Here is a 24,259-nt window from a genome sequence, read left to right on the forward strand (position 1 = left end):
AGGCTCCTCTACTTTTTCTCATTTACATAAATGATTTGGATGTGAGGGTAAGAGGTACAGTTAGTAAGTTTGCAGATGACACCAAAATTGAAGGTGTAGTGGACAGCAAAGAGGGTTACCTCTAATTACAACAGGATCTTGACCAGATGGGCCAATGGGCAGAGAGGTGGCAGAAGGAGTTTAATTCAGATAAATGCGAGGTGCTGCATTTTGGGAAAGCAAATCTTAGCAGGACTTATACACTTAATGGTAAGGTCCAGGGGAATATTGCTGAACAAAGAGACCTTGGAGTGCAGGTTCATAGCTCCTTGAAAGTGGAGTCACAGGTAGATAGGATAGTGAAGAAGGCGTTTGGTATGCTTTCCTTTGTTGGTCAGAGTATTGAGTACAGGAGTTGGGAGGTCATGTTGCGGCTGTACAGGATATTGATTAGGCCACTGTTGGAATTCTGGTCTTCTTCCTATCAGAAAGATGTTGTGAAACTTGAAAGGGTTCAGAAAAGATATATAAGGATGTTGCCGGGGTTGGAGGATTTGAGTTATTGGAACAGGTTGAACAGGCTGAGACTGTTTTCCCTGGAGCGTCAGAGGCTGAGGGATGACCTTATAGAGGTTTACAAAACTGTGAGGTGCATGGATAGGGTAAATAGACAAAGTCTTTTTCCTTTGGGGGGTCAGGGAGTCCAGAACTAGAGGGCATAGGTTTGGGGTGAGAGGGGAAAGATATAAAAGAGACCTAAGGGGCAACTTTTTCACACAGAGGGTGGTACAGGTATGGAATGAGCTGCCAGAGGGAGTGGTGGAGGCTGGTACGATTGCAATGTTTAAGAGGCATTTGGATGGGTATATGAATAGGAAGGGTTTGGAGGGATATGGGCCGGGTGCTGGCAGGTGGGACTAGATTGGGTTGGAATATCTGGTCGGCATGGACGGGTAGGACTGAAGGGTCTGTTTCCATGCTGTACATCTCTGTGACTCTATGAATCTGAAAAATTTAGAAACTGCCATTTCACGGAAGCATAATCAGACAAAAATTTACTTTGAACTGTAGAAGAATATCTTAGCATGACTCAGGTAAAACCTTGGTCAGGAGCAGCGCTTTAGGGGGACCTTAAAGAAAATAGGCTTGACTGGATGGAGATGTTTAAGCAGGGAACAGAGTGAGGTCTTAATAATAGAAGGGGTACCCACTAATGGTAGACTGAAGGATTAGGAATGCACATGAGGCCAAAGTTGGCAGGAGCATAGATTTTAAAAGAATGTGAGGCTGGTGTTGTACATAAAGGAGCGAAATCATTACGTGAATCAAAATGAAAGTAAATATTTCCAATAAATGGCAAGTGATAAGAGTGGAAGAGATTCCTGGTCAGATGTGTGATGGAAACAATGTTGGAGCCTCTGTCATCACCACGCATAGCTCCAGATTACAAATTTGCACGTAAATGTATATTTTGCCAAAGCAGCTCAGAGACCTTTAGTGAAATAATGCACCACCTAAATGTGGTAAATCTGATCGCTATGTTTCCTGCCCACATTTATTGATGTGTCTCTGATCCTCCTGTTTCTTCACTTTGCATTCCACACATGTACAGACCAGCTGCAAAATTTTGGGCACTGTGTGTATGCAACATCACGACCCACAGAATAGCATGTTCATGTTATGCCTTGGGTTGGGATTCATTACCACAGAGTCAGAAAGATCATGTGAAAAAAAGATCCTTCCTAATCACGCACCTAAAACAAAACTGTTGGGTTTATGTTAACTCAACCTTACACCAGAGCAGCCAACAGCAGAAAGCCAACACAAAAGCAGAAGGCATTATCATCAATATCCATGTGGCTGGTCTAGGGAAAAAAAAAATCAGATCAAGTACTCATTCCCTTTCTAATTCATTGACTTATCACACTTACAATGCAGCTCACTTATGGTTGCTGAAATCATTATATATATACAGCAACTGGTCCTCTGCAAGACTTGTCCAGGCATTGTGACTTTTTTGAATTAAATATCGTGGACAACAAAAAAAGCTCGGAAGGGTGCAATAGTTCACAGATACATTTTCCATGGCAACACCTAGACCAGTCAAAATTGAGATGTTAACACAGTCATGCAGTAAAAATCGTTGCTCTTTGAATTTTGGCATTCTTGTCCCTTTCCTAATCAGTGCAATACAAAATATTTTAACAGCACATCTCTTTCTTCAGCAATTCTCAAGTTTTAAAGTGCAAGCGACTATTAAAAAGTTGGAGTGACATGCTACTCACAAGAGAATTGAGGGCATTAGTTTTGTCAGTTCTTCCATATTAGCAGATCTGTGATTAAATCTGAATGAGCATAATATAAATAATTTTGTGGGCAGTCATTGAATCTGTCGCGATTAAAACTCATTAGTAAACTCCGTATTTTGAAATGATCAATAACAGATTAATTCCCAAAACAATAAATTTTGATGAATACTAGATGCATAGCTAATGTGACTGCCTTTGCTTGATTTGCCGGACGGTCTTACAAAACACTAATTCGAATGAAATTTGCAATGACAACCTAATGATATTCCTTGTGTTTTTCAAAGTCTGAAGACCTGCAAGATCACTAGTGTGAGTCAGTGTTGGGAACCTCACACAAATTAAATCCAAACAGTTCTCTAGGGAATTCGTTACCATGGTTCCCTTGTCTAAATGAGTGATAGCTAATTTGGCTAGTCAGATGGGGAAACCAGCTAGTGTACCATGAAGCTGTGGTGTTATATCAATAATGCTTTGGCCTGTAGGACATGGAATGAGTTGCTGTCGTTCAGCTGGATAGTCAGATACACAAAAGGTTTATTCCTTCACTTCATAATAAAGCACTTGTGGGACTAATGCTGGACCATTGCACATGTTCAAGGCTGAGTTAAATGGGTTTTTGATCAACAAGGGAGTCATAGAGTCATACAGCATGGAAACTGACCCTTCGATCCAACACGTCCATGCTGACCAGGTTTCCTAAACTAAACTAGTCCTATTTGTCTGCATTTGGCCCATATCCCACTAAACTTTTCCTGTTCATATAATTGTCCAAATGTCTTTTAAATGTTGTAACTGTACCTGCATCCACCACTTCTTCTGACAGTTTATCCCACAAGCAAACCACCCTCTCTTTGAAAAAAATTGCCCCTCAAGTCCCTTTTAAATCTTTCTCCTCTCACCTTAAAATTATGCCCACTCATTTTGGACTCCCTGGGGAAAAGAAGCTCTGGAAGAGAGCAAGCGGGAAAGGAGAGTTAAAGCCATAATCAAATTAGTCATGTTTGTATTTAAAAGTGGGACAGACAAAAACTCTGACTGGCCTACCTGTTCCTATTTCTTATGTTTTTAATAGCATTATCATAAAAATCACAAAGTACTAAAAAGGAAGTGGAGGAAATAATACGTCAACAAATCCATAAATCAAGCTTAAAATCTTGAATAACAATTCTAGACGATTTTAAATTGCTTCCAGGGAAATTGACAGGAGATAGGCAAAGGGAAAATGGGAATGGAGGTATTCTATTCTGTGCAGGACTCCTTTCTTTTACAACCTGTATTCTGGTCGTTTGTTGTATTTAAGCCTGTGATTGACTTCTGATGCCATGTCCAGCCATAGACATTTACATTCCACTTAGATAGTACTGCCTACTCCTGTCCATGACACAGGCTGTCTTCTGCTGCTGAAACCTTCATTCATATTTTTGCCACCTTCAGAACCATATATTCCGATGCTGTCCTGGTTAGCCTTCCGGCTTCCACATTCCATAAACTTTAGATAATCCAACACTCAGCTGCCAGTTTAACTCACACCAAGACCTGTACAGATTGGCTTCTGGTCCAGTCTTGACTTGTATTTACAACCCTCCATGGTCTTTGCCTTCCCTATATTCTCCTCCAGGCCAAAACCTTTACAGGGTTTGTATTCCTTCAATCCCAGCCTCTGATGCATCAGCCACTTTCTACAGCTTTCATTCACAGCACGTCTTCAGTCATCTACATACTACAGTCAAAAATTATCTCTCTGATTATCTTCACTTTATTGCTCTTTTCTCATACTTTGTTGGCGAGTATTTATCACCGATCCATAATTATTCTTGAATTGAGTGGCTTTCTTTAGCCATTTCAAGAGTCTAGCGCGTTGTTCTGGGTCTGGAATCACATGCAGACCAGACTGACTACTTTTCTTCCCTAAGGAACATTAGCAAACCAGATGGTTTTTTTATAGCAATTAATGATAGCTACCATTACAGATGAGATGAAATGATATTTGAACCTATGTCCATACAGCATTAGCCTAGTCCTCTGGATTTTTAGTTGAGTAACATTACCATTTCACCACCATCTCCCTCATCTTCTTTGACCAAGTTATTAGTTATATGTGCTTTAGTCATCTTCCAGTTGATGGTATTCTTTTTCTAATTATATATCGGGGAAGAGTCTTGGAATATTTAACAATGTTAGACTTAAATTAAAGCGAATTACTGTTTTCCTTTCCGGAATAGAAAGAGGAAAGAAATCAGAAATGCAAATCATGGTCCACAGCATTTGTGAAATGGTAAAGAAGCAAAGAATTACATGCATGTTATGCGTTTTTCCATCTCACATCACCTTAAAGTGTTTCACAATGAATGACGTACTAGCAAATTGGATTCACAATTAGAAAGTGGACATAAATAGATCTTTCCAAATCGTTTCAATTGTGGTGATTTCTTGCCTGTTGCAGCTTTAACTATTCATTTCTTATGTCACGAGATCCAGTTTTTCTTCATTCAACTTACCTTAACTTGTAGAGTACAAAAATAACAATCTGAGACACAAGGCAGTGATTCATAGGCAACAGCAGAATGACCCGTTGAACTGGATGCCTGTTTCACTGTTACGAATATGATATAGATTATTATGCTTTAGAATTTCCTCTCTGATCTATAATTGCACACAAGATGTATTCCTGATCTCAGCTACCTGGCGATAAAGGTGTTGATCAAATGTGAAGACTTTCCCCATATACAGAACAACCTCGATTATCTGAATGAGATGGGCAGCGAGTATTTTGTTCAGATAACTGATTATTCGGATACCGTTTTTACGGCACCTTGAGATCTTGTACGGATAATCCGACATTCAGATAATTGACGTCCGGATAACCTAGGTTGCTCTGTATAGATCAGAAGTTGACTCAACCTGGCCCACATTTACACCTTCAAAGTTCATAGGTCAACCTCTATCAGTGAAACAAAAGAACCTCGAATTTTTTTCCTCTCCCAGCGGGCTGGGGACACGGTAGTTCATTGGTTAGCATTGCTGCCTCCTAGCACCAGGGATCTTGGTTCCATTCGACTCTTGGGCATCTGCAGGGGTTTCCTCCAGTTTCCTTCCACAGTCCAAAGATGTGCAAGTTAGGTGGATTAGCCATGCTAAATTACCTATAGTGTGCAGGGATGTGGAGGTTACATGTGTTAGCCATAGGAAGTGGAGAGTGATAGAGACAGGGTAGGGGAATGGGTCTAGTTGGGTTGCTCTTCAGAGGGTCGGTGTCGACACATTGGGCTGAATGGCCTGCGTCCATACTCAAGGGATTCTATGGATTTTCCCCTTATCTGAAGATGCTGAATAATGTAAGATCTGGACTCAATGGTATTACTTATTTGCCCAAGGTAATATGAATAGTGTGAGAACCAAAATAGTTCCAAGACTAAGAGTTCCTCATTAATATAATGGATATTTAACCTTTAGCTTCTGAAGAAACTGGGCCTCCCATTTTAAATATACTGTGGAAACCTTCCGGCAGGGGAGCCAAAAGTGCTTAACAAGTGAAATGGAAAAGAAAAATTGCATTTTTTACAATAAGTAGAAGGTCTGGGGAAAGTAGTTTAAAAATCATTCAGACTGGGGACATTTGTTAATGTACCTTGAAGCATTTTAACTGAGCCCTGAAGGAACAATGTCAAATAACTTCTTGAGATTCATATATTCCCTTCCCCTTTCGGTACCTAAAACAAAAAGGTGTGAATTGTGGATTATGACTTATTCTAGGACATGGCGTACGTGCTAAAATGCTTCAATCAAGGCTTTTCTTCAGTGAAGTAGCACATAACGTACCAATTGCTCTATGACCGTATCATATGATTACATTCTCTATATCTCTGGTCACACACAGTTAGCTTTCCCTAATAGCCTGCAACCCACTGCTTTATCACAATTCTGTGTTATAACCTTGTTGTTGATGTGTGCTTTCATTCTGTACCACAACACCAAGCATGAGAAACAGAAAATCTATTCATGCTAAACTACTAACTTAGCTACTGCACCGAATCCAGAGCATAATTACTTGGTGTCGCTAACTAAACATCACTGAAAACAGCAACATTCCAAGCATAGGAAGTTGCGATTGCTGGTAATCTGAACAGAACAGCAATTGCAGCAAACTGTCTGCAGACGTCACACTTCGTGACAGCGTCGGTGGAGAGAATGGAAAAGTCAACAGTTGTTTGTTCACTTCTGAGTCAGGGCATAGTGACGTACAGCTTCAGACAGGACAGCACAAAATTCAAGCTGATGATCCAGTGCAGTATCAAAGGGAGTGCTGCACTTTAGAAGGTGTCATCTTTTGGTCAAGTCATTAAACAAAGGCCATGTCTGCCTCCTCCAGTAAATAAGAATGATCCCACAGCACCACTTCACAAGCAAGGAGAATAATCCCTAGTGCCCAGACCAATATTAATCTCTCAGCCCACATCCCTAAAAAAGAGATTATTGCTGTTTGTAAGAGCATGCAGTCCACAAATTAGTGGCATTGTTTCCTTCATTATGAGGCTTCGAATTTATTTCATCAGCTATTGAGTGTTTTGTGATGTTCCAATGTTGCGAAATTCATCCTTTTTCTCAATGGCTGCTGCTGGAATATTTCCAGGATATTTTATTTTCACATTGGAATAAGAACAGTTAGTGGGATGGAGGAGGGGAACCAGTTTATCAATTTGTTTCGGTCTGGGTGTTGAAGACCAGTGATTCTGGTTTTATTGAGGAGATGGCTGACTTCCTGGTCAGGGTCTCCCAGGCCTGCATTCCCTGTGGTCAGAGTGCTTTCATTTCAGCCTACATGTATTGCAATTGAAAACATTAATGAAAGGCTGTATTTGCATTGTAAATTAAATGGTGGGGGAGAATGGCTATTATAGGCATAGTATACAAGATATGGAAATCTGGGAGTTATAACATTGATATAAATGTAACTGTACATAGATAGGAAGTGCTCCCTCTGCCGGTGCAGAGTGACCAAACTCAACTTTCAATTATTCCCATCCTCGATCCCATTGCACACCTTTCCTTTCGTTTCTTTTCCCTGGGTCTAAAGTTGCTTATAAACTGTTAAATCTCTGATTTTTCACTTACAACATCAAGCTGATACATAGGGCTGAGAATCCAGGAAAATTGTGAACATTTAACCAAATGCCCCATGAAGCTGTTCACTTCCAGTTTAAAAGGATGAAGGCTGAGGGACAGACGAATAACCCATTCATGGGACATGCGTGGACATAGCACAAATAGGACTAGGAGCACCATTCCCTCTAATTTTATATCAGACTGTGTTGGCCTCTGAGGATCCAGAATCAGAGGTCATTACCACAGTCAGCATGATCTCCCTTTCGTAAAGTCATGTTGACCAATTTTCCAGTTAGATTATCTATTTTGTAAAATTCCCTGTAAAAGCTGTTAAGCTAACTGGTATAAGATTTCCTTTCAGGCAAAAGTGAGGATTGCAGATGCTGGAGATTAGAGTCAAGAGTGTGGTCCTGGAAAAGCATAGCAGGTCAAGCAGTATCCGAGGAGCAGGAAAATCGATGTTTCTGGCAAAAGCCCTTTATCAGGAATAAGGCTGGGAGCCTCAGGGATGGAGAGATAAATGAGAGGGAGGTGGAGCTGAGGGGGAGGTAGCTGAAAGTGCAAAATGTTCATGGAGGTGGGGGTAAAGATGATAGGTTGGAGAGGAAGGTGGAGCTGATAGGTGGGAAGGAAGATGGACAGATGGAACATGTCATGAGGACAGTGATGAGCTGGAAGGTTGGAACTGGGGTAAGGTGGGGGAGGGGAAATGAGAAAACTGGTGAAATATACATTGATACCATGGGGTTGGAGAGTCCCAAGGCGGAAGATGAGGTGTTCTTCCTCCAGACGTCGGGTGGGAAGGGAGTGGCGATGGAGGAGGCCTACGACCTGCATGTCCTCAGCAGAATGGGAGGGGAAGTTAACATATTCGGCCACGGGGCGATGGGTGGGGTTGATTGGTGCAGGTGTCCCAGAGATGTTCTCTGAAGCGCTCTGCAAGAAGGCATCCTGTTTCCCCTATGTTGAGGAGACTGCATTGGGAGCAATGGATGCAGTAAATGACATGTGTGGAAGTGCAGGTGAAACTTTGATGGATGTGAAAGTCTCCTTTGGAGCCTTGGATGGAGGTGAGGGGGAAGGGGTAGGCGCAGGTTTTGCAATTCCTCTGGTGGCAGGGCAAGGTGTTAGGAGGGGAGGGTTGGTTGTTAGGACCTGACGAGGGAGTCGCTGAGGGAAAGGTCTTTATGGAAAGTGGGTAGGGTGGAGAGGGAAATATATAAGATGGTGGGATCTGTTTTGAGGTGGCGGAAATGGTGGAGGATGATGCGATGTATACGGAGGTTGGTGGGAGGGGAAGGTGAGGATCAGGGGAGGTTCTGTCCTTGTTGCGGTTGGAGGGGTGGGGTTCAAGGGCCAAGGTGCAGAATGTGAATGAGATGCACTAGAAGGCATCATCAACCATGTGGGAGGGGAAATTGCAGTCTTTAAAGAAGGAGGTCATTTGGTGTGTTCTGTGGTAGAACTGGTCCTCCTGGGTACAGATGCAGTGGAGGTGGAGGAGTTGAGAATAAGGGATAGCATTTTTGCAGGAGGCAGGGTGGGAGGAGGTGTAATCCAGGTAGCTGTGGGAGTCAGTGGGTTTGCAGAAAATGTCAGTGTTGAGTTGCTCACCGTTGATGGAGATGGAGATGGAGATGTCCAGGAAGGGGAGAGAGGTGTCAGAGATGGTCCAGGTGAATTGAAGGTCAGGGTGGAATGTGTTGATGAAGTTGATGAACTGCTCAACCTTGGCATTGGAGCATGAGGTGGTGCCGATGCAGTCACCAATGTAGCAGAGAAAAAGGTGGGGAGTGGTGCCAGTGTAACTGCGGAAGATAGACTGTTCCATGTAACCGACAAAGAGACAGGCATAGCTGGGGCCCATGCGGATGCCAATGTCTGGAGGAAGAACACCTCATCTTCCGCCTCGGGACCCTCCAACCCAATGGCATCAATGTAGATTTGTACCAGTTCCCTCATTTCCACTCCCCCCACCTTACCCCAATTCCAACCTTCCAGATCAGCATCGTCCTCATGACCTATCTCATCTGTCCACCTTCCTTCCCACCTATCTGTTCCACCCTCCCTCCAACGTATAACATTCCCTTTTTTCTACCTCTTTCCTCATTTGAATAAAAATCTTAACATCCTTTCAGGCAATGCTTTTGTGACCCAGGATACAGGTCAGGATGATTATATTAAGCTTTTCTTTCCCTTTCATCTCTTGGTTTTCAAACATCTTTCGGAAGTATTCTAAGTTATCTGCACAGAAGATCAGCACAGAATGCCTGCTTACCCCTTCCATAATCACTGTATTTTCAATTGTTAAAAGGAAACAAGACATTGAAGCTTTCAGTTTGCTCTTGTCAGAACTAGGGAACAAGAAACAGACAAATAAAAAGACACCATTTTATTTTTTCCTAGTTTTTTTTAACCCCCACATTACCGCCTAACTGCTTATGTTTTCCCCAGCACCCACGTCGCGTGTGCGCAGGTGGGAGACACAGTGAAAGACAACAGGTGTACAAATCTTTATTCAATTTCCACCACCAGGAGGAAAGGAAACACCCAAGTGCCAAGGACAAGCAATGCCCTTCTCATCAAAGGGCAATGCTGCGTGATCAAAAGTGATGGGGAGGGCAGGGATGAAATCAAAATAGAGTTGGAGGGGAAATAAAGCACTCCACTCCCTAAGCACCCACCTCTAGGCACCATTTCTCTTTCCTTCTTTTTATGTGTGTATGAGACACAGTGAAAGACAACAGGTGTACAAATCTTTAATCAATTTCCACCACCAGGAAGAAAGAAAACACCCAAGTGGCCAGTGACAAGCAATGCCCTTCTTAGAGGGCAATGCTGCGTGACCAAACAATGAAGGCAAGGGCAGCGATTAAATCAAAATAGGAGTTGGAGGGTGAAATAAAGCACTCCACTCCCTGTGGTGCCCACCTCAAGGCAGCATTTTATACAGCATGAGAAGAGAGTGCTGATTGGTTGGACCATAATTGTCATGGAGATGCTACAAGAACGGTTAACTGTCAATCTTAATTCTCAGATGCGGCTGCTAGATTCTGATTGATCAAAACAATGTTGAAGTTCTTTGTATTACAATATTAATTCTGTCGACTCACCCCCTGGAGGATTAACATGCATGAAAGGTATTCATCTATTTCAATACTGGTAAAATTGCTTGAATTTTGTTTTTATATTTCTACCTACCTTTCTCACATATTCTAATTCCTTCCTCCCCTTTTGTTTTGGTATTCCTTTTTTGGTTTATAAAGTGTATCTAATTTTCAGACTTACCACTAATCTTTGCAGAGCATTTGAATTTTGGAATCATATTGATTCAATTATTTGGAGTGCATTCCATTGCACTCATGAATGTGCTTTGTAGATGTTCAATAGGTTTTGAGTAGCCAAAAGAGGAGTTACTCACTTCAGAATTCCTGTTTCTGCTTCTAATCAACCTGTAGGTACGTTACTACACACCTCTGGAGCAGGCTGGACTTTAATCTAAGTCTCTTGACTCAGAGGTAAGGATACTGCCATTGCACCACAAGGGCCCAAGCATGGTATTTATCTGGCTAGATTTCTGAAGAAGGGCTTATGCCCAAAACGTCGATTCTCCTGCTCCTCGGATGCTGCCTGGCCTGCTGTGTTTTTCCAGCACCACATTTTTCAACTGTGGTCTCCAGCATCTGCAGTTCTCACTTTCTCCTAACTAAGCTTTTAGTCAAAGGTAACACTCAGGTTATTGTGCTGCCATTGAATGTCAAGGAGACCTTAAATTGTCAACACTTGTGTGGCATAAGTGATATTTCCTGCTTATCAGTCCAAACCTGAACCGTATCCAGTTCTTGCGCATATGGACACAGATTGTGTCAATACCTAAGGAGTACCAAATGGTACTGAACATTACAACCAACAACAAACATCTCCACTTAAGTTGGAAGAAAGATTGGTTCTGGCTTTGACTCTTTGCTAACTAGCTTTCTGAATTGTAACAAATGTTGTATAAGAAAAGCTCATCATGTGCCAAAAAATGATCCTCTGTTCACTTGAAATAGGGTATTTTTCTGAAGACCAATGAAAAAAAAATTATCAAGACTGAAAGGTACATTTGGGGCAGGTCATTAAACAAAGCAAATATATAAATGACATATTATAATTCAGCATTACAAGTCCTCATTCCATTTTTCTTGAACTGCCGGAGAACATTCCAGTTGGCACAGCACACCCAAAATATTGCAATAACCTCATGATTAAAACCTGACTGCAAGTGAAATATATGCAATGATGTTAAGATACATAAAGGCTGGAGTTTTCAATTTGGCCCGAAATAAGCTGGAAGTTAGCTAGTCCAGCTCGTAATTTAAACATTGTCCTCATAACAACAAAATAATAGGTTTATATACAAATAATCATTTGCTTGTGTAGAACATGAGTATTGATGAAAAATAAATTTCACCAAAGCTTTTCATTTTGCTCTCATCCGGGTGTTTTGCAAAAAATAGAAATTCAAAGGGAAAAACAACATTTGTACTGCAGGAGAGAAGAGTGCCGATTGCAAAGTGAATGGAATCTGAGTGGTGTTGCCATGGAGAATATATCTTCTAATGCTGATTAACAGTAAACAATCAGGCTTTAATTTTTAAACCTGAAAGCTTTGAATTGTCAGGCCATTGTCCTGAGAGATGAATCAGCCAATAGCTCTCACCTTTTTTGTGGAGTTGAAAAGTGCAGTGCATGTACATGTTCTTTCTGTTTGCAAAGAACAGGGCATTTTGTATTAATAAATGTACCTTACGATACACAAAAGGGTACCACACTCTGGGCCCACAGACCATCCTAAATTTGGTGTCAGCCTAATTCCTTGCAAAGATTCAGGATTATTCCTCAAATGTTGCTCAATTGTACGATCATATTCAATGTTAGACACTGCACTGTAAATTTTGCAAGGGCTAGTTAATTAAGTATAGTCAGTGCCTTGCTTGTTGGGAGCAGCCAAAGAGACATGCTGCTTGATATCATCTATTAGTCTTTGGGACATGTGGCCTACAGCCCTGACATCACACTGGTATTGAGACTCATATACCATATTACGTATTTGTGTGATGAGCAAAATGTATTTTCACCTTGAAGGTGGCATCTTATTTGTATTCACCCTGCATAGTAGCAGCATGAAACAGCTACCTTCACTTGTTGATCGTACCTTTGAGATACTATAGCCTTCTAGAATAATCCAACATAAATTCGATATTTTTCTTTAGGACCAAGAGATTGTGGCTTTTCATGAACCTATGTGATAAACAGTGAGAACTGATCTGATTAGGGGAGTCATTAGCCCACAAGATGACGTTAATACACTCCACTGCAGGATGAACAAATATCCCTAGTTGAGGTTTCTGGTAAGGCAAATCTAATAACACATGGAATTCAAACATGTATGATGAACTGTGAATGTAAAAATAAAGTTGCCATGTTCCTACCGGACTGTACGGCTGTTCTCTCATTAGAGGGAGACAACCGGTAATTATGTAATCTGAGGGTCACCATACTTCAGGTGAGAGTTGAGGTTGAGAAGGAGAGTCCTCCATAGTAACTTCGGCCCGTGCAGGAATTGAGTGCTGTTGGCATCACTCTGCATTGCAAACCAAATGTCTAGCCAACTGCCTAACTGCCCCACAAAGTAGGTTTGTTACAGAGATTAGTAAAAGGATTGAGGACCACAGACTGTTAGGGAATGATGAATTGATGCTGAAGACATAAACGATAGAGATTTTGCATGAATTTAAGCTGACAAAGGAAGAATGTGGGAGACTAACGAGGTGTGTACTTGAATAGTCTGGGGGTAACGAAGGAATGACTAGGGCATTTAGCAGCAGATGAGCTGGAAGAATGGCAATGTCAGGTAACACTATAGAAGTTAATTGCTTGGACAAAACACCTTGACTTTCTTAAAGATGGTTATGCAGATGCAAGCTAATCAAAGTCCCTTTGGGATATATGCTGGATTTGGGAATTTCTTGGCGGTAGTCCCAGAAACATCAGGTGAGCACCCATGCTTGGTGTGTGCATTTGGACTTGGGCTGACAGACCACCAGCAGTTGTGAGATTAAGCTGCTGTTATCTCTCTCGTCACTTAAGTTGGCACTTCACCAACTGATTTTGACTGTGTCCACATTGATATAAACAGGCAGAGAATTTTTACAGAAAAATCTCTGTCTACAGCAGCATTTCCTAAGAAAAAGAAGACATGGAGTTTGTACATTCTCCCTGTGTCTGTTTTGGTTTCCTCTGTGTGTTCCAGTTTCCTCCCATGGTGCAAAAATGTGCAGGTTAGGTGGAATGGCCGTGCCAAATTGCTCATAGAGTCCCAGGATGTGCAGGCTAGGTGGGTTAGCCATAGGAAATGCAGGTTACAGGAATTAGGGTAGGCGGGGTGGTTCTGGGAGGGGATGCTCTTCAGAGGATCGGCATAGGTCCAATGGGCCAAATTGCCTGCTTCCACACTGTAGGGACTCTATTATTCTATGATCAGCTACACGTTTTGCTGCCAACTGTGGTTCAAAGTGTTTGGATAGCTACAACTATACCAGCTACAATCAGTGAACTCTTACTTATCAGGGTTTTTTAGCTCAAGAACTTTAACTTAACTGAAGTTAACATTCTCTATTGTGTAATGTTTATGTTTTGCATGCTTGGTTCCAGTGCTTTGCATGAGTTGAAGAAGTCAGGATATATTTTCACACTCGTAATATATTTTTAAAAATATTTTCACCTAGGTGAGTTTTAGTCTGGTGAAATAATATGGTTACTTGTTAAACTCAAGGGGCTCTGTCATGTTCTTCACAAACTGCTCATAAACAGATAAGTCAACATTGAATTGTCAATGCACTCTTTAAATTTAAAAGTCCTGCTACAATCAGTTGAGGAGTGGGAACAAAAGGAACCTTTGAAACCCTCCTCAATTAGATATAATACCAAGGAAAAAAATAGATTTGTTAGTTCAGACTCAGAGCTTGGAGCTGAGATTGAAGCCAATGGCTTCTGTCTTCCTAATATTTAATTAAAGGAAATATCTATTCCTTCAATACTTATGTCATGGGCATTCTAATAATTTTGCAACAGTGGAGAAGGCAAGAGAGGTTTTAGTTGGGTAGAGCTGGATAGCATCAGCGTACATGTGAAAACAAACACTACGCACTTGGATAAATTTTCAAATGAATGTAGGAGAGTGAGAAGGGATAGACCTTTAGAGGAACCAGAATGAACAATACTTGAGTAGTAAGTTAAAAATCACACAACACCAGGTTATAGTCCAACAGGTTTAATTGGAAGCACACTAGCTTTCGGAGCGACGCTCCTTCATCAGGTGATTGTCGCTCCGAAAGCTCGTGTGCTTCCAATTAAACCTGTTGGACTATAACCTGGTGTTGTGTGATTTTTAACTTTGTACACCCCAGTCCAACACCGGCATCTCCGAATCATGAGTAGTAAGAGAAGCTATTGGAAGCGATATGATTAGCTAAGTAAGACTGGAACTGAGTGAGAGCTCTTCTGCCAAATACGAAAAGTAAAGAGGCATTGGAAGAGGAGAATGTGATCAACATCAAAACTGCAGACAAGTCAAAATGAGCAAACAGTGAAAGTTTATCTTAGTCGTAGGCACGTGGGATGTCATCTGTATCTTTGATAATAGTTTTTTCATCACTGTGTCAGGGCGGAAACTGAACTAGAAGGATTTGCATGTGGAATTTATAGTATCTAAAAGTTCCAACGAACTTCAGGTCATGGCTGCTTCTTTTGTGATTTCAAACAGAAGCTACTTTCCATAGAGATTGTAAGAGGACCCCAAAAGAGAATAAAGAACATAAGAACGTAATAAATAGGAGGAGTAGGATTCGGCCCCTCAAGCCAGCTCCGCCATTTTATATAATCATGGCTGATCAGTCCAGGGCTTCAACCTCTCCTTCATTCCCGATCCTTATAGCCCTCAGCTCCTTCATATTTTAAAGATATATCTCTTCTTGAGATATTTCAGTAATTATAGCCTCCACAACTCTCCAAGGCAGAGAATTCCAAACATTCACTATCGTCTGAATGAAGAAAAAAATTCCTTTGCTTTGTAGTTTTCAATAAGTGCCTGCTTACTCTGTAACAACGTCTCCTCATGGAAATACCTTCTCAACATCTATACTGTCAAGCCCCCTCAAAATGTTATGGGTTTCAATCAGATCACCACTCATTCTTCTAAGCTCCTACAAATCAAGGTCTAACCACTTTACAATTTCTTGATAATTTAACCCTTTCATTCCAGGAATCAGCCAGGTGAATCAGCTGCTTTCCAAAGTAGAGTCATACTGGACACGAAATGATATCTTTGTTCATTTTCTTCACAAATGCTGACAAACCCGCTGAGTTTCTCCATCACTTTGTATTTTTGCTTCCAGATTCCCAGAAGCAGCTTTAAATGATTTTATATCAGCTTAATATATCTCTTTTGAACTGCTTCCAACACCAATGTATTTTTTCTTAAATACGTAGACCAAAACTGTACACAGTACTGCAAGTGCTGCCTCACCAACATTGTGTAAGTTGTAACAAAGCTTCTCCACTTTGAAACTCCCTTGACCAAGCAATAAAGGCAAAACTCCTGCATGCTGATGTCTTGTGTTTCATGCACAATAATTAGATTAGATTACTTACAGTGTAGAAACAGGCCCTTCGGCCCAACAAATCCACACCGACCCGCCAAAGCGCAACCCACCCATACCCCTACATTTACCCCTTACCTAACTCTACGGGCAATTTAGTATGGCCAATTCACCTGACCTGCACATCTTTGGACTGTGGGAGGAAACTGGAGCACCCGGAGGAAACCCACGCAGACACGGGGAGAACGTGCAAACTCCACACAGTCAGTCGCCTGAGGCGGGAATTGAACCCGGGTCTCCGGCGCTGTGAGGCAGCAGTGCTAACCACTGTGCCACCGTGCCGCCCATAATGTACCACTTCTTTGAAGTCTCTCTCTATTTAAATGTAAAAGTTGTTGATTTTCCCTACCAAAATGCATAATATCACACATTGCTTCATTAAATTCTATCTGCCAAGGCTTTGTCCATTCTCTCAACCTATCTTTATTACCTTGCAGGTTCCTTATGTCCTCATCACAACAAGCCCTCCCATCTGTTTTTGTATCATCAACAAATTTGGATAAATTATATTCCGCAGCCTGCTACAAGTCAATAATATAAGTGGTAAATAATCGAGGACCTAAGACTAATCCTTGGGGCACTTCACATGCTAACTATTTTCAACATGAAGAAAGATCCATTAATCCCAAATTCTGTCTTTTGTGTTCTGGATGTAAGTTTGCTCGCTGAGCTAGAAGGTTTGTTTTCAGCAGTTTCATCATCATACTAGGTAATATCATCAGTAAGCTTCCAGTGTTTTTATTTGTGTGTTTAGGTTTCCTTGGGTTAGTGATGCCAATTCCTGTGGTGATGTCATTACCTGGGTGATGTCATTTCTTGTTCGTTTTCTCGGGGGTGGTAAATGGGATCCAAGTTAATGTGTTTGTGGATAGAGTTCCGGTTGGAATGCCATGCTTCTAGAAATTCTCATGTGTGCCTCTGTTTGGCTTGTCCTAGGATGCATGCATTGTCCCAGTCAAAGTGGTGTCCTTCCTCGTCTGTATGTAAGGATATTAGTGAGAGTGGATTATGTCTTTTTGTGGCTAGTTGATGTTCGTGTATCATGGTGGCTAATCTTCTGCATGTTTGTCCAATGTAGTGTTTGTTACAGTTGCTGTGGTTCTGTTCGCCGAGCTGGAAGTTTTTGTTGCAAACGTTTCGTCCCCTGGCTAGGCGACATCATCAGTGCTTGGGAGCTTCCTGCGAAGCACTTCTTTGATGTTTCCTCCGGTGTTTATAGTGGTCTGTCCCTGCCGCTTCCGGTTGTCAGTTTCAGCTGTCCGCTGTAGTGGTTGGTATATTGGGTCCAGGTCGATGTGTTTGTTGATGGAGTTTGTGGATGAATGCCATGCCTCTAGGAATATAGTTTAGGACTTGGTCTGTGTGTGTGGCTTTCCTGTATACTCTTGTAGTGAATTCTCCGTTTGGTGTTCTCTGTACCATCACGTCTAGGTTCCTGAAGAAGGGCTAATGCCCGAAACGTCGATTCTCCTGTTCCCTAGATGCTGTCTGACCTGCTGCGCTTTTCCAGCAACACATTTCCATCTCTGATCTCCAGCATCTGCAGACCTCACTTTCTCCTCTAGGAATTCCCTGGCTGTTCTCTGTCTGGCTTGCCCTATGATAGTAGTGTTGTCCCTGTCGAATTCATGTTGCTTGTTGTCTGCGTGTGTGGCTACTAAGGATAGCTGGTCGTGTCGTTTCGTGGCTAGTTGATGTTCATGTATGCGGATTGTTAGCTGTCTTCCTGTTTGTTCTATATAGTGTTTAGTGCAGTCCTTGCATGGGATTTTGTACACTACATTCGTCTTGCTCATGTTGGGTATCGGGTCCTTCGTTCTGGTGAGTTGTTGTCTGAGCGTGGCTGTTGGTTTGTGTGCCGTTATGAGTCCTAGGGGTCGCAGTAGTCTGGCTGTCAGTTCCGAGATGCTCCTGATGTATGGTAGTGTGGCTAGTCCTTTTGGTTGTGGTATGTCCTCGTTCCGTGGTCTTTCTCTTAGGTATCTGTTGATGAAGTTGTGCGGGTATCCGTTTTTGGCGAATACCTTGTATAGGTGTTCCTCTTCTTCTTTTTGCAGTTCTGGTGTACTGCAGTGTGTTGTGGCCCTTTTGAATAGTGTCCTGATGCAGCTTCGTTTGTGTGTGTTGGGGTGGTTACTTTCATAGTTTAGGACTTGGTCTGTGTGTGTGGCTTTCCTGTATACTCTTGTAGTGAATTCTCCGTTTGGTGTTCTCTGTACCATCACGTCTAGGAATGGGAGTTGGCTATCCTTTTTTTCTTCTCTCGTGAATCGGATTCCTGTGAGTGTGGCGTTGATGATCCGGTGTGTTTTTTCTATTTCCGTGTTTTTAATGATTACAAATGTGTCATCGACATATCTGACCCAGAGTTTGGGTTGAACTTGTGGTAGGACTGTTTGTTCTAACCTTTGCATAACTGCCTCTGCTATGAATCCCGAGATTGGTGATCCCATGGGTGTTCCATTGATTTGTTCATATATCTGGTTGTTGAATGTGAAGTGTGTTGTGAGGCACAAGTCCAGTAGTTTAAGTATGCCGTCTTTGTTGATAGGTTCAGCGTCCTGTTTTCTGTTCTGTATGTCCAGTAGGTTGGCTGTTGTTTCTCTGGCTAGGGTTTTGTCAATCGAAGTGAACAGTCCCGTCACGTCGAATGATATAATGGTTTCTTCTTTGTCTATGTGTATATTTCTGATGATGTCCAAGAATTCCTGTGTTGATTGTATAGAGTGTTTGGATCCACTGACCAGGTGTTTCAGTTTCGGTTGTAGTTCTTTGGCCAGTTTGTGTGATGGTGTCCCTGGCAGTGTTACAGTTCTTGCAAGGTATTTTGTAAATGACATTAGTTTTGCTTGTTGTTGTATAGGATCTTCCAAGTTCATTAGCTGCTGTTTTAGTGTGTTTCTGGGCTATCGTGATGCGAAGAGGTCTAAGTAGTCTGGCAGTCATTTCCAAGGTGTCTTTGACGTAGGGGAAAGTGGCTAGGTTTTCTGAATGTGACAGGGATTGGCATCACCACAGGAAATGATGTCACCAACCCAAGGAAACCTAAATACATAAATAGAAAGCTGGTCACCAACACCAGTGTTTCACTGGAGACTCATTGATGATGTTACCTAGTATGGTGATGAAACATCTGAAAACAAACCCAGCTCAGCGAGCAAATTTACGTCCAGAGCCTTAACCTGAGCTACAAATCTCCTCAAAACTCATTGTCTTTTGTGTGCTAGCCAATCCCCAATCATGCTAATACATTACTTCCAAAATTGTGAGTTTCTATCTCATGCAATAAATTTTTATATAACCCCCTTTTTGAATGTCATCTGGAAACCTAAATACATTACATCCACCAATTCCCCTTTATCTACTCTGTTTGGTACATCCTCAAAGAACAATTGCAAATTTGGCCAACTTTCCCAAAACCATGTTGACTCTGTTTGATGGTGTTAAGCTTTTCTAAATATCATGTTGTTTCTTCCTTAATAACAGACTCAAACATTGACACTCTCAATAACAAACTTGACCTATAGTTTCCTGCAACAAAAATAGAAATTGCTGGAGAAACTGAGCAGGTCTAGCAGCATCTGTAGAGAGAGAAAAACAGATTAATGTATCAAGTCTCATGATCTTTCTTCAGAACTTTAGTCTCCCTTGCTTCTTGAACAGGGGTATTACATCAGCAGTCTCTGCAATCCACTAGAACTGTCTTGAAATCCAGTGAGTTTTGGAATATTTTGAACACATCCTCCTTTGTTTCTGCAGCCACTTCCTTTAAAACCCTTAGATGTACATCATTGAATCCCAGTGACTTGTCTGTCTGTCATCATAGAATCATAGAGTCCTAGAGCACAGAACCAGATCCTTTGGTCCAGCTTGTCCATTGCCATCCAAGTTTCCGAAACTAAATTACTCCCACTTGCCTGTGTTTGGCTCATATTTATCTAAACCTTTCCTATTCATGCTCCTGTCCAAATGTCTTTTAAATGTTGTAACTGTACATGCATCTAACACTTCCTCCTCAGTAATTTAGCAAGTACTTTATCCCTTGTGATAAAGATTATTACAACACCTTTCCTCCCACTAACACCTTGCTTATTTCACATGTTTGGGATGTTTACAATGTCCACTACAGTGAAAACTGATGTCTCCTGGTCTCATCCGCAAAGTTTTCCACTTAGCTGTAGAAGCTCTTGTAGTTATTTTTATATTTTAAGCCAATTTACTTCGATAAATCAATCTTCTCCCCTTTCTTAAAATCAACTTTTTGGTTATCTGTTGCCAGGAGCTAAAAATTTCCAATCCACTGGCTTACCATTAGTTTTTTTTTATTTCAAAAATATACTTTATTCATAGAAATCTTTTAGTACCTGTACAGTTGGTGATGCCATTCTTTTGTATACATTACATGTCTTTATATGCACAGAACAGACTGAGTCATTTGTATTTACAAGTCTGTATGTTAACCATCCAGTCTCTTGGTGTTTAGCTGAGGTGTCAGCAGAGCCCAATTACTGAATGGGCCCCCTGTTCTCCTTAGGCAGGCAGATCTTATACGGTGGCCTTTTCCCATCACGTCTTGGCGGCAGCTGCCCCAAGCTTCAGTGCGCCCCTCAGCACGTAGTCCTGGATCTTGGAATGTGCCAGTCTGCAACACTCAGTCAGGATCAAGTCCTTCAGCTGGAAGACCAACAGGTTTTGGGCAGACCAAAGAGCATCTTTCACCAAGTTGATGATACTCCAGGCTCGTTTCAGTGTGCGTCCCAGGAACAGACCATAGAGCACAGAGTCCTGCATCACGGAGCTGCTCGGGACGAACCTCAACCAACACCACTGCATTCCTCTCCAGATTTCCTCTGCAGAGACACATTTCAGAAGGAGGAGTGTGACAGTCTTGCTTCTGCCCGCCCCCCCACCCCACCCAGCCACTTCAAGGGCAGCGTGCGGTGGCACAGAGAGTCTGGGCATGCAAAGGATCTCACTGGCAGAGCCCTTCCCACCACCAGCCAAGCCATGTCTTGGTGCTTGTTGGAAAGTTCTGGCGATGAGGCATTCTACCAAATAACTTTGACAGTCTGCCCAGGGAACTGCTCAACAGGATCCACCCTCTCCTTTTCCCAAATGGTCTCAAGGATACTAAGTGCTGACCACTTTCTGATGGACTTGTGGTCAAAGGTGTACTTCTTCATAAGGAACGGTCCAACTACTCGGAACATTCTGCGGCAGTGAGGCCATGCCAATCCTTCGCAACACCGGGGACAGGTAGAACCTCAGTACGTAGTGACACTTGGTGTTTGCGTACTAGGGATTCATGCACAGCTTGATAAAGCCACACACAAAGGTGTTCATCAGGGTGAGGATAGCATTGGGTGTGTTTTTTCCCGCGTTGCCCAGATCTTTATACACTATTTCTCTTCGGACCCGGTCCATCTTTGAAGTGGAAGATGGTGTGGATGACTGCGGTGGCACAGGTTAGGGGAATAGGCCAGATCTGTGCCACATGTAACAACACTGAGAGCACCTCACACCTGATGACCATGTTTTCACCCATGATGGAGAGCGACTGTTGCTCCCATCTGCCCAGTTTCTGCCTTACTTTAGTGATACATTCCTCCCAAGACTTGGTGCACGCCCCAGCTCCTCCAAACCAAATACCCAGAATCTTCAGGTGGTCAGTCCTGACGGTGAAGGGGATAGAGGATTGGTCAGCCCAGTTCCCGAAGAGCATGGCCTCGCTCTTGCCTCGGTTTACCTTGGCCCCTGAGGCCCTTTCAAACTGGTCACATATGCACATTAGTCTGTGCACGGACAGCAGATCCCAGCAGAAACCGGCAATGTCATTCATGTACTGGGAGACCTTAACCTGTAGGCCCCCACTGCCAGGAATAGCCATTAGTTTTTACCATTTTGTATGCCTTAGAATGAGATAAACTGTGACAGGACATGCTAGTAGCATGCAAGAGGGCTAAACTGATACTTTATACACATGGTGATCCAGCCCTGTAAATAAACAAAGTACTTATTTTTCTAAGTTCCTACAGATCACATTGTTGGAAAACCTTTGAGGATAATAGTTATTTTATCATCAAACTTGCAGATGAAGATGCAATCATATGTCCTGGTAACAAATAAAGCAAGCATTCAAAGTATGTGGATTAATTAACCAAAGAAAGACAAATGGGCTTTCATATCAACAAGTTAAATATAGCAACATAATCATGGCATTCCCTCACCACCACCACCTCTCCCCCGCTGTTTTTTGTACTTTCATATTGAAGTTTTGAAGAAGTGACTGAGGGGCCATTTCCGTTGTTGAGGTTCCCTCCCAGTCATTTATCATAAACTAGGTCCTCTGAAGTTGGAAGGCATCTGACTAGTTCTCTCATTTTGAGATCCTGCCACCACTCTTTCCTCAAACAGCAAATTTGCCTCTGTGCCAATTAAGACCACACTCTGATCAAGATCCCACTCGGTGAGGGAGAGGGTTTAGAACCTGGAAAATGCCTCAGCTTCTATTACTCACCCCCAAAGCAGAAATCCCATTGAGTTAAACTTATTTCATTTAGGCATTAAAAAATCAAGTGTGTGGTAAGAGTTTTCAAAACTGTGAGCAATGATGATACAAGATCAAATGAATTCAAAGCAGGAAGTAACCCCTTTTTGCCCTTTGAGCCCTCTGCATCTCAACAAGATCATGGCTGATCTGATTTTGGCCTTCACTCCATTTTCCTGCCTATCACCCCAATCTGGACAGAGAATTCCATAGTGCAATGACATGCTGAGAAAATAAGTCCCTCCTATACTCTGTCTTAAATGGAGACCAGGTATTTTTAAGCAGTGTTCACTAATTCTAGATTCCCCATGGAGCGAAACATGATCCCCAGATTCATATCTTTCTACTCATCCTTCGTTCTTACAAATTCCCATGAGTATATACCTGCTCAACCTTTTCATAAGACAAGCCCTTCATCCACTTGTCTGAATTGCTTCTAATATAAGTATATCTCTCTTTCCAATTTGAATGGTAAACTCAGAACTAGTCACAATGTCCCTGAGCTTGTAATGTGAGAATAATGATGAGGCTATCAGTGCACACCATTATGATAGCGGAAATCTGACAGAAACATGTAAAGTGTACATATGCAGAGGTAAACACACAATTCCAGAAGTTGCTGTGAGGAATACTCTTTTCCTACACAGTGCATTACTGTATTCCACAATAATAGACTCAAATTACTACCATGAGGCAAACTTGGAACAGTCATCCCAATTTGCACATGAAAAGGGATGGAATAATTTGGAATTGGTGCATTAAGAAACAAATAGATTTTTAACTGGGTAACAAGCCTTCTTTGCCTTCCTTAGTGTGGACATAGCCATAACCTCACTAGCCCTGAGAAAAACTAATTTTAAAATGTAGAGTGTTTCATTCCCTCAGAAGAAAATGAATCAATGAGGTTAAAAAGATTTATTTTTTCTGTTTGGCCCACTTACATCTCTTCCATTCTGTATTTTACTTTTGAATTCAGATTTATTTTACTGGCACTTATTTTGCAAGAATGCCACCTTGAAGACATTCTCTCCACTGTTTTTTGTAATTTATGTAAATGATTTGGATGTGAAGATAGGAGGTATGGTTAGTGAGTTTGCAAATGACACTAAAATTGGAAGTGTAGTGGACAACAAAAGTGGTTACCTCAGAGTAAGACAAGGTATTGATTAAATGGACAACGGGCGAAGGAGTAGCAGATGGAGTTTAATTTAGATAAATGTGAGGTGCTGGGTTTTGGAAGGGCAAGTCAGGGCAGGACTTGTACACTTAATGGTTATATCCTGGGGACTGTTGCTGAACAAAGAGGCCTTGGAGTACAGGTTCATTGCTCCTTGAAAGTAGAGTTGCAGGTAGATAGGATAGTGAAGGCAGCATTTGGTATGCTTACTTTAATTGGTCAGTGCATTGAGTATAGGAGTTGGGAGATCATGTTGCCATTGTGCAGGACATTGATTCAGCCACTTTTGGAATATTGCATACAATTCTGGTCTCCCTCCAAAGGAAGGATGTTGTGAAACTAGAAAGGATTCAAAAAAGGTTTACACAGTTGTGGCTGGGGTTGGAGGGCTTGATCTATAGGCAGAGGCTGAATAGGCTAGAGATGTTTTCTCTGGAGATTG

General features: G+C 41.9%; 1 protein-coding gene and 1 long non-coding RNA gene across 9 annotated transcripts in view; one reads left to right on the plus strand and one right to left on the minus strand.

Annotated features, from left to right (window-relative positions):
- The window catches only part of LOC148142265 (uncharacterized), a 164,588-nt gene that overhangs the window by 75,617 nt on the left and 64,712 nt on the right, over positions 1 to 24,259 (minus strand). The gene's annotated exons all lie outside the window — the stretch shown is intronic.
- Positions 1 to 24,259, plus strand: part of LOC148142266 (indolethylamine N-methyltransferase-like) — a 101,306-nt gene that overhangs the window by 12,226 nt on the left and 64,821 nt on the right. Inside the window, exon 2 of one of the 8 annotated variants that reach the window (XR_015751987.1) lies at positions 10,429 to 10,531. The exons of the other annotated variants lie outside the window; for them this stretch is intronic. The gene's annotated coding sequence lies outside the window, so the exon portion shown is untranslated. The remainder of the gene's footprint in view (positions 1 to 10,428; positions 10,532 to 24,259) is intronic. 8 annotated transcript variants of the gene reach the window in all.

The sequence above is a fragment of the Chiloscyllium plagiosum genome, unplaced genomic scaffold, assembly GCF_037043375.1.
Source record: "Chiloscyllium plagiosum isolate Xiang-an unplaced genomic scaffold, Cpla_swu_hap1 HiC_scaffold_29, whole genome shotgun sequence".
Classification (NCBI taxonomy): Eukaryota; Metazoa; Chordata; class Chondrichthyes; order Orectolobiformes; family Hemiscylliidae; genus Chiloscyllium; species Chiloscyllium plagiosum.